The 11,013-nt window shown below is 52.4% G+C and overlaps 1 long non-coding RNA gene across 1 annotated transcript in view; it reads left to right on the forward strand.

The window, feature by feature from the left end:
- The first annotated feature begins 9,828 nt into the window (after nucleotides 1-9,828).
- Nucleotides 9,829-11,013, forward strand: part of LOC144302895 (uncharacterized) — a 5,603-nt gene continuing 4,418 nt past the window's right edge. The window contains exon 1 of the long non-coding RNA XR_013369895.1: nucleotides 9,829-9,999. This is a non-coding gene — a long non-coding RNA (uncharacterized LOC144302895). The remainder of the gene's footprint in view (nucleotides 10,000-11,013) is intronic.

Genomic DNA, 11,013 nt, shown 5'->3' on the forward strand with positions numbered 1-11,013 from the left:
CAGAGGGAGAAGCAAACTCCTCGAAGGGAGCCTGATGCGACACTTGATCCCAGGACCCCAGGATCACACCCTGAGCTGAAGGCAGCCACTCAACCGCTGGGCCACCCAGGTGTCCCTCCTAGTCCAATTATTAATTCAAAGAGTATTTATTTATTTTTAAATTACATGTTCAAACTGAAAACGTAACCCATGAACATGGTAAATAACCAACAAACCCACAAAAGTATAAACAGCGAATACTGGCTCTAGCTCAGACCCTCATCACCCCAATCCCTCTCCCCAGGGATACCAAAAATAGGCTACAATATCAAATGATACGTGTGCACGCTTTTTCCTTACAGAAATGGATATTATATACTTTCCTCTGCACCTTGACTTTAGTGCTTATAAATATACCTTTGAGATTACTCCTCCTTTTCTTTTTTTGGGATCCCTCTTTTTTTGTTCTTTTTTTTTTAGCAAATATTCCATCATATTAATTCCCCCCCAGTTTAGTCAGACCCTTACTGAAGATGAGGCTTCTAATCTTTGCTAAGATAAGCACCGCTGCAGTAAACACCCTTGGGCGCACCCCCTCTTTTGCATATGAGCAACACAGAATTCTGAGAACAGATTCCTAGAAGCAGAGTGGCCCTATCAAAGGGCACACACATTTTTCCGCTCTGAGTGGTGTCACACATCCCCGTCGGGGATAGGGCACAGCCCACTACCAAGAGTCGAGTCACCTCGTGTTCTCAGCAAACGTTGTGATCTTTGCCAATCTGGTAAGTGAAAACAGCTCGTGTTTTATTTTGCATTTCTTTGATTATGATTAAGGCTGCCTATCTTTTCATCTGTTTCAAAGTCCCCTGTATTCCTTTTTCTGTGAACTGGCTGCTTTCAAGCCCTTTGACAATTTCTTCATACGGTAGAGTACAAATATTTATAGACATTCACTTACGTGCCAGATAAATCAGAGACGGCCTCTGCCCACCCTCCGTACGCGGTTCTTGTCCTCTCTTATCTGCTGTTGTCACTTATTCCCGGCTCCAACCCGGGAGACCTCCCCCGTGCAGGGCGAGGTGCACGCATGTCATGACTACCTCATTGTGTGCGTATCATCTTTCAATCTCTACAAGTCACTGGAAGAAGTGATACATGTTTTTGGTGGAGCATGTAGCTGATCTAGAGAAGCGTAAACAAGAAAATTAAAAAATCCCATGTGATCCCAGTCCATCTTCGGGGACTTCTTTCAATAATGTGCGTGCGTGTGCCCTTCTTATAAAACTGGGATCATACTGCATATATAGCTTGGTTTTTGTCTTTTCTCCTCCATACTTTGTTATCGTAAAGTCTAAACTTATTCAGAAACCTCATATTTATTGGCCAAAAAATTCTTTCATATGAATGTCCCAAATTTATCTTTTTAAAAAAAGATTCTATTTATTTATTCATGAGAGAGATGGAGACAGACGCAGAGACATAGGCAAAGGGACAAGCAGGCTCCTTGCAGGGAGCCTGATGTGGGACTCGATCCCAGGACCCCGGGATTAGACCTGAGCCAAAGGCAGATGCTCAACCACTGAGCCACCCAGAATTTATCTAACCTGTCCCAAAATTCATCTAACCCATCCCATTTGTGGATTTTTTTCCCTCTGTCTCCCCCTCCCTCTCTTCCTCCCTTCCTTCCTTCCACTTTATACAGAATACTATTCATATCTCTATTTCCTTCACATGGATTCCTAGAAGAGCAGCTACCAGGTCAAAGGGTTGAACATTTTTATAGTTCTTGATTTGGTGGATTGGCTAGTTCAAAACATATTTCACCTCCTTCTAGTATGTCTAGATATTCGATAGCGAAAAACCAAGATTCCTTTACCGCATGCGTCCTAGATGTGATTTTGTTTCTGCTAATGAGATAAACTTCTCTAAGCATGACCCAGAACTGAGTTATGTGGGGTTGGGGAGGGGGGGGCAGGTGGCGTGGAGCATCTCTGGCAGCACAGATCGGGGCACAAGTGGCATGGCTGTGGAGTCACGAGTGGGGGTGGACATGCCTTTCTGATGAGGGCCGAAGCAGCAGTTCCCATGGCAGCCAGCTCCACTTGGTAATTTTGGGACACATCCCTGGAAGCCCAGCCTAGGATATGTTACTTCCCCTTCTCGATGATTCTGAGACTCATCTATTTTCCATCAATGATTCCCTTTCTGCTTAAGCCAGCCGAATGGCTTCTGTTGTTGACAACGAGGAACGCTGACCAACAAAATCCCTGTTTGGCAAAATGTCCTGCAGGAAGGTCGTACCCCGCTAAGTGTGAGCGAGTACATCGTGCCAAGAGCATTGTGGGAAAGCCTGATTCTCTCCTCCGGGGAATGTGATCGGAGAAGGCGTTTCTGAAGGAGTCACACTGGAGCTGGGATCCTGGCCTGGATGGTCAGCGCTAGGACTTTGTTTCTGAACACTTACCACATGCCAGAAACTGGGCCACGCTCTTTGCATACATGAATCTACCCAATCTTACAACTTTATGAGAGATGTGGTATTAGCCTCACTTCCCAGAGGCAGAAACTGAAACTCAGAGAGATTATTTGACTTGCCCAATCACAAACAGCTAATTCATGCAGAGTATGGGGCACAAACCCGGATTGGCTGGACCCCAAAGTCCACACTTGGCTCACAACCACGGGTCTACCTTACTCATCCATTTCCATTCTCCAGGTTATCTGCCTTCAGAAGAAATGTGTTCCTGTCTCCTCTGAGCCCAGGTCATCACGACAGCACCAGTGACACCAGGTTCTCTCCTGTGGCTGTTTGCTGGGAGCTCCTTTCATCAGTCCCCTCCTGAGCCTTGGGCTGATGTGCGTGGGGCACTTCCTCCAACTGTGCCCAATGCTTCTCATGCGTGGCCTCATCTGCTCCTGCAAAAGGTCCTGAAAGGTCCTGGTCCAATCTTTCTTCCACATGCTCAGAGAAATTAATTTGACCAAGGCCACATGGCTGGTAAATGTTGAAGCCCAGTTACAACCCACCTGTTTGACTCGAGAGCCTGGGGTTAAAATGAGATCATGTTCCCCAAAGAATAGGAAAAATGGTACCTGTGGCCGGGGAAGGCGCCATCCTGACCCAAAGCCAATTGGCATGAACTTCCGCATTGTTGGGCGAATTGACATTGCGTCCTAATGAGCTGCCCTGGGAAGGACTCGGCATCTCTTCTGTGACATTTCTGCCCAAAGGGCAGGACCTGGGTCTAATCACGAGGAGACCTCATCAGACAAGGCCAAAGTGAGGGACATTCTACAAAATAGCTGGCCTGCATGTATCACAAATGTCAATGTCACGAAAGACATAAAAGCACAAGAGCTCTTCCAGACCAAGGAGACCTGGCAGTCGATGCAAGACCTGGTCCTGGATTGGATTTCGGACCAGACAAACATTGCTCCAAAGGACATGATGGGGACAACTGGCAAAATGTGCATGTAGACTGCGTTCTAGAGAGTGACCTTATATCCTTGTTAAGTTTCCTGTGTTTGCTGATGTATAAGAACATGTCCTTGTTTCTTTTTTTTTTTTTAAGATTTATTTATTTATTCATAAGAGACACAGAGAGAGAGGCAGAGACACAGGGAGAGGGAGAAGCAGGCTCCCTGCAGGGAGCCTGATGTGGGACTCGATCCTGGATCCTGGGATCACTACCTGAACTGAAGGCAGATGCTCCACCGCTGAGCCACCCAGGTGTCCCAATGTCCTTGTTTCTAGAAAACACATGCCAGTATGGTTAAGGGGAAGGGGAATAGTCATAACAGTGGAAGAACGGTGTGCACAAATAGGGAAGTCATGTTTGGCACATCACAAGCCTTCCGTGAGTGGGAATCAATCACCTTTCTTTTCCACCGAGGACTCGCAATGTGCCAGGCACTGATCTACTTGTTTACCTGATGTCGCCCATTTTACAGATGAAAAAGCTGATGCTCAGAGACCCGAAGTAACCAGCCTAGGGCACACAGCTGTTAGCGGCCGTGCAGGCTTTCAAGCCCCCAGCTGCCTGACCCTCTCTGGGCGGAGGGGCAGCGGAGGAAGGGTGTGGGTGGGGATGGCAACCTCTGTGGCTGGTCCCAGGCTGGCCCCCCCGAGGCCTGAGGGGGCAGAGACACCAAGCAATGGAGGGGCACTCTGAGTGCCCAGTGAGGGGCCAGGATGTTGGGAGAGGGCCCCAGGCTACCCATGCTGCAGCTCCAGGACACAGCCCCATGTAACCGAGACTTCTTCTGAACGGGGCTGCCAGGAAGAAAAAGGGTCAGTATTTGAGCCAGCAGGAGCGCAGGGCTACCGCCTTTCACAGGGAGATGACAAAGTCTGGTAACTGGGTCTGAATCCCAGTCCCACCTGCCTTTTATGGACAAGCCTACTGTATCTTGCTGCAGCATTAACTAATAAAATGACGTGATAAATGAATAATGGCCATTTTTAGCTCCCACCCTGTCACTTTGCAAGCAAAGCGTCTTGTAGTTTATTATCTTAATAATTCTTCAAAGCAAGTGTTGCTGTTCCCATTTCACAGAGATGGGGACCGTCTCAGAAAACGTAGATAATTGGCTCAAGGCTGCAAGTAAAATAGGAAAAGCAGAGTTGAATTCCCTGAATAGGTTGGGAGGACCCTTGGTCCCGACCCTACACCCTGTCATAGGGAGGGTCCCTTGGAGACAGCCCATGCCTCCTCTTGTTCGGTGGTGGAGGGAGTTGAGCTCTGCAGAGCGGCATAACAACAGCCAAGGAAAAAAAAAAACAACAGCCAAGGGCGCCTGCCAGGGAGTGGCCCAGCTAGGGCCAGTGGCCGGGTCTCCAGACTCCAAGTCCAGTGCTCCCTTTGGGAAGCAGAAGATGCTTTACAGATGCTGGGCTTCGGGACCAGGCAGGGTTGCCCTGGGCCAAGCTATGAATCAGCCAAGCGCAGTGTTGATGGTTTACCTACTTTCTCCAAGTCTCGCGTACCTCAGCTCTCCTGCCACTTGTACCCCCAAACACACTCTGCCTTCTGGTTGGTCAGAGCCCTCTACGATGGTGACCGGTACCCCAGTAACCCCTACCGCCAGCCACCTGAGAGAAGGATCTGCTAAATGAATTGACAAAGAAGAGTCAATACCTATGACATTATGTGGCATCCCTTTATTTACCTGACATCCCCAGGAGATCATGAACCCTGACTTCCAGTGAAGAAAATCCTAATGGTAAAATTGTGAGGCCCAATGGTAGGCTCCCAGGGAGAAATGTGGAGATGGAACCAATGGAGAGAGGACTCACACTGTAGCCTGGAAAAAAAAAATCACAGTATCATAAAACCTCCCCTAAGCCCACCAGTGCTCATCTGGCTTGATTGCCTGTGGTGTTGGGGAGCTCATTACCTCATGAGGCAGTTTTTTCCATCTCCAGCAGCTGCTCGATAGCTTCATTGTGTAACAGCTAGCTAGCATGATCCATTTTTTTCCAGGACTCCAGCTGGTCTATCTGAGGGTGGCTGGCTGGGGCTGTGTTCCAGCTGGAACAGGTGTGCATTTCTCCCTGTGACAGCACAAAATCAGTCCGTCTTCCTCACACCCGAGGTCAAACATTTGTCGCCTCTCCATGGCAGCGGCAGTCAGCCTGCCTTATTTTTCCACATCGGAAGAATCCGATTATAGCACGCCTTTTCTTGGGTTACATGAGTTCTCTGACATCAGGTTGTATTTAAAGGCACGGCGCCGGGGCTGTCCCCTGCCACACCCCACCAGCCTTGGCCGGCCCTCCTTCCCCATCAGTTCTTTTCGGTGAGGTGTTAAGTCAAGCCCCCAAGTCTCAGTTATGTGCTCTATGCTGTGAATGGTGGCGACAGAGGTCTGTGACCCGGCCCTGCCCCGCAGAGGCATACGACACTGTCTGGAAGACACCATGCCCACGGAAGGGACACCAAACCAACCATGACAAGGGAAGGCCATGCAATTGTCTTTCCATGCCTTCCCGACGTTCCCTCGCTCTGTCCTAGAGTGAATGACACTAAATAAAATAGAACTGGGTGCATCGAAATTTGGTTTTGATAATACCTTCTGGGATGGGCGATGCGGAATATAAGGCCGGAGACCATTGGCAAAATCAGGGGGGTACTTCCTGGGGTGGTGGCCTTCGGGTCAGTTTTGAAGAATGGCTGCAAATTGCCATGCAGAGGGAGGGGGTTCAGCTGCCCTAAGTAAAGGCCAAAATAACAAAGGCAGAAGCACAAGGGAAATTCACTCCCCCGTCACGTAACAGTAATAGTAAGGGGCTAACACGGCGGTTTTATGGTTTGGGAGACCCAGGATCCATCCGTTTTATTGCTCTACTATAGTCAATCAGCAACCTCTATGGTATGATCCAAGCCGCTCCAGCACCTGCCATCCTAAGTGGAGGTTAGGGAAATGCTGCTCCCATTAAGGCCGGGCTCGGCCAAGACCTTGCACACACGACGGCCCCTCAGAGGTCACTGAGAGAGCAGGTGCTTGAGGGGAAACAGCTGGCTTTGCCATAGGAGGAGCCAGTCCCGGGCAGCAGGAGGTTGGCATGAACTTGGCCTGGGAATGTGTCAGGGGGGTGGGGGGCGGCGGAGCTGACCCGTGGGTACTCCCATGGGGTGGCTGCCGGAGAAGTGCTGTTGGAGAGGTAGGAGGCACGGGCCTGGCTTACCTGCGGGGGCTCATCCGGCCTCTCTTCCTGAGGCCCCAGAGATGGTGAGCATGGGACCGAATTCACAGAATGTCACACCTGAGCTTTGTGTTATAAATACACATGTTTCTGGTCGAAGTATTTCCAATTGTCCCGTGGCTTAAATCAGTCTGGGGGAGAGGGACCAGCGGAGGTTTGCAAGTTAAAGGAACCTGGCGGGTTGTCTCACAACTCAGAGAATGCTTGGGTCAGATGAAAGCTTCCTTTTCCGCTAATCGTTCTGTTTGAATCTCACGTCACATACACCTTTTCGGATACCGGTGTGCACTCCTGTGTCAGGACTCGGCTTGACTGGCGGGATCTGGGCCCTCTGTTACTCTTTTTATCTTGGAGACTAGCAGACTATCCCCATTTGAAAGATGCAGAAACTGAGGCTTTGGTCTCCCCCCAACCCCCCGCCGCCCGCCCCTCGGGGCCCCAGCCCCCATCTACCTCCCAGAAAACAGGTGGGTGTGTGCAGCCACATTTCCCAAACCCAGAGCAAAGGAACACTAGACTCTCACATAGGCCTACGAGGAAAAAAAAAAAAAACCTGCGATGCATTAAGTCTGCATCCCCATCTCCCCTTGGACAGCCACGGAGCAAGCATGGCAGCATATGGATGGTTCTGTTAGAGGCGCAGAATAGAACCCGATGGGACTTTCTTTCTTTCGTTCGTTCTTTCTTTCTTTCTTTTTTTTTTTTTTAGAACTCGATGGGACTTTCTTTCTTTCTTTTTTAAGAACCCGATGGGACTTTCAACCAAGGTCGATTCCCAAACCTACAGGACCAGGGAGCTAACTCAAGTGCCTGGGCCCACCAGGCCGCCTCTCCGGAGCCTCTTGTTCCTTTCTGGTGGGGGCCGGTGGGGCTGGAAAGGCTGGGAAACTGAGTGCCAGGGGATCTCAGGTGATTATCTGAACCAGTTGCTTAACATCCCCAGTTGGGGGTTTGCAGAGACAACGCTCCTCTTCCCCCACTTGAGTTCAGGACGCGTGGAGGGACCACTGCAGGGTCACTCAGGACGGAAATCAAACTGTCAGCTTTTTCTGAAGTGCGCCCCATGCAGATGAGCCTCAGGTCTGGGGCAGGTGGCGGCATGTGCCTCCCGGATCGGCCAGATTTTCCTACCCAGGTGCAGACCCCAGGGGCTGCCCGCCGGCCCCACTCTCAGCAGTGGGACGGGGGTACCCTCGCTGCAGGCAGGCAGGGGCCCAAGAGGAGGAACCAGGAAAGGCAAAGCCATGGGATTCATGGTCCCTCCTACCACGCTTCATGCCTCAGTTTCCTTAGATGACAGACAGGATTAGTGAAACCCGTACGATCTGCCTCCAGGGTTCTTAAGGGGACAACCCAAATGGTGATAGGGAAATGCTTGAAAAAACGTACAACATGAAATTATCTTATTTGAGTATGAGTTTTCCTAGTTTCCTCACTGGGGTGGTGTTTGTCTTCTATCACTCGCTCACTCATTCACTGAAGGAGTGCCCACATTAGGCATGAGCCGGGTGCTGGGAGAAGAGAGCACAGATTTCCCACCTGTGGCCCCAGGCCCCTGTCTGCGGACGAGGCCGCAGACCTCAGCTCCGTCAGGGGCCTCACCCACGAGCTGGGGCCACTGGGCCCCTGAGCCACCCCTCTGGCCTGCCTTGCCGCCCCCTGCCCCCCGAAGGCCCTCTCCCCTGCAGTCTCCCCACACCGATCCTCTCTTTCCTTTGAGAAAGCTCCAGACCCATTCCCTGGAGAAGCCAGAGTTTACTTTGGCCACCGCTCTCTTGCAGCTCACCAAACCCTTTATTATCTTCAAGTGCTCATCTCAGCACTTGACTTTCTCCTGTGGTTTTATGAGCCTGTGTGTCACCGCCTCACTTAAACGGCCCGGGGCCCCTGTCTCGGGCGCAGGACCGGACAGGCAGGAGGGGTCAGGGAGGGCGCGGAGGCAGGCGGCCTGCTGGCAGCCTCGGCCGGCCGGGGAAGGTGGCAGGGTGGCCATGATCTCATTTTCCCCTTCTGCTGACATGCTTCTAATTCGGCTTTATGAGATTTTTCTGGAGTGTCAGCTGTGCTGTTTTGAGCTGGACCGCGAAGGGCAGACTGTCCAGAGGCAAGGGGAATGGTATGTGGGAAGGGCTTGGCAGAGGGAAGGCAGGCTCTAGCCTTTCCCAGCCTCCGGCAGGGTCTCAGAATGTTCTGGCCCACTTTGGAGTCTTAAAGGGACAAGTCAAGGCAAAAACACCCGCAGACACCTGGGGAATGCGGACCACGGGGAGAACTTCACCCAAGGCCAAGGGTTAGGTCTTTCAAGGCAAGTCACGTAGAGCCCGAGGCGTGGGCCTGGGTCCAGGTACGTGCGGTGCAGTGTCAGGCAACAGCATCTCGTGATTTGTGCGGCGGCACCGGCGACCCGGATGGCATCCCCCACTAGTGACTCGGCGGCCCCTGACGGTGGTCTCCGTGTGGTCGCTGACGGGCCACCACCCCAGGTCTCAGGTTCCTCATCTATAAAAAGGGGATGGAGTTGGATTCCACAGCCAGTCACAAGGTCGTCTCTGTCGGGTGTTTTATTTTTAAACTCGAATTGTTGTCTATATTTAAGAGCTGAAATATTTTACATTAAAAAATTGTAGCTCGAAAATAAAAATAAAAATTGGAGTTCTGGGATGTTCTTTTAAAATAAGTCAGAACGTTCCAGAACTCCTGGTCCTGCGGGACAGTAAGCTGTGTGGTCCTGGCTTGGCCCGTCCTCTGACATGAGCTTGGCCCACACCCTGTGGCTTTCGGGTCTGTCCCCCGACTCTCACCCGGCTCTGACCACAGGCTGCCCCGTGGTGGTTCCTTCCAGTGAGGGCGCAGGGATCCGGATCCGCAGGGGAAAGTGGGGAAAGTGGGGAGGGAGCCCCAGCAGGGCAGCAGGGCCCAGGAGAGCCGGCCCGGGTTGTCGCCCAGACCCTGTGCTGACCCTCCAGGCCCCCCCGGGGTGAGCCGCCCGCCCTCCCCGCCTTCATCTTCCTCATCTATTAAAAGAGGGAGTTGGTCGTAACCATCAATAAGATCCTTTCAAGTTCTCGCATCCTGTGACCCTGTGAAAATGCCATTCGCCCGGGTGAAATGGGTTATGACTTCCATGTTCTGGAATCCGGCTGCCCTGCCCGCACAGGCTTCACAGGCGTGAGGCCAGAGGGAGAAGAAGGGGCGCAGGGGTGTCTTGGGGGATCCTCGCCATGAGATCCGGGCAGGCCTGGCTCACGCAGACCTTCTCCAGCGGCTGGTGGAGTCCAAGAGGCGACACGGTCTCCCAGAATTCCTTCCAGGTCAGAATCCCAACGCTACCCTTTCCAGAAGCTCCAGGATCTGGGGGTACAAACCAAGCATTCACTGGAGGGGACACACAGCCAAGTCCTCGGCTGCTCTGTGCCAACAGAGACTTCTAGACAAGGCCCGGGGCGAGGGCAGAGTGCTGGGCCATGGCGCTCAGCAGGAGGCGCCGGCTCTGGGGTTGGTTGCAAGACTTCTGCGTTCTCTCCAGCTCCGTCCTAACTGGCCATTACTTAATTATCTGGGCCTCAGTTTCTCCATTTGTCCAATAGGATTGAAACAGACAAAAACATAGACCTGCTCTGTCTTCTAGAGGGAAAAACGTCAGAGAACGGAAGCCAAACTCCTGGAGGAGAGATGGAGTGCCCCTCCAGGGGACCTATGGGGTTTTTGGGGGGTCCCTTCTGTGGTTTATATGTCATGGTTTCTCTGGGTTGCTTCCACTTGCCAGCAGACAGGTGCTGCCCCACTGAGCCCCCAGTTGGAGAGGCCTCTGGGGTGGTGGGAGCCCTCGGAAGGACACACTGTATAGGGGCCCTGCACCCCAAGCTACGGGGGCTCCTTCACAGCTTGTGCTGCCCTGGGACGCCTCAGTCACCGAACAAGGGGCCTCCTGGCTGGTGGAAGAACTCCACAGGCCCACGGAATCCTGGTAGGACCTGGCAGGAGAGCCCTCGGACGCAGGCAGCGCCTGGTAGGTACGCTGGCCACCGTGCGCCAAGGGACCTTAAAGACGTGTGTGGGGGCGGAGTTCACAGGCAGTGCTGCCTACTGTCCTGGAAGAGGTAGAGGCCTGGGCTGTCCCACTGTGTCCTGGATGGTGGGTGTTGGCGGCCCTGAGCTTGGGGTTCCTTCCCTGCGAGGCGAGGGGACGTGCCCATCCGGCCTCCCTCACGCCAGGGTGGTGAGAGCAGATGGAAACAGACAGCGCTCAGGCTTGTAGGCCTGCTGCTGACGATCGGGTCAGAATCCGGGTCACTGGGGGCTGAGTCCTGGTGTGCTGTGTAGAA

The sequence above is a fragment of the Canis aureus genome, chromosome 32, assembly GCF_053574225.1.
Source record: "Canis aureus isolate CA01 chromosome 32, VMU_Caureus_v.1.0, whole genome shotgun sequence".
NCBI classification, from domain to species: Eukaryota; Metazoa; Chordata; class Mammalia; order Carnivora; family Canidae; genus Canis; species Canis aureus.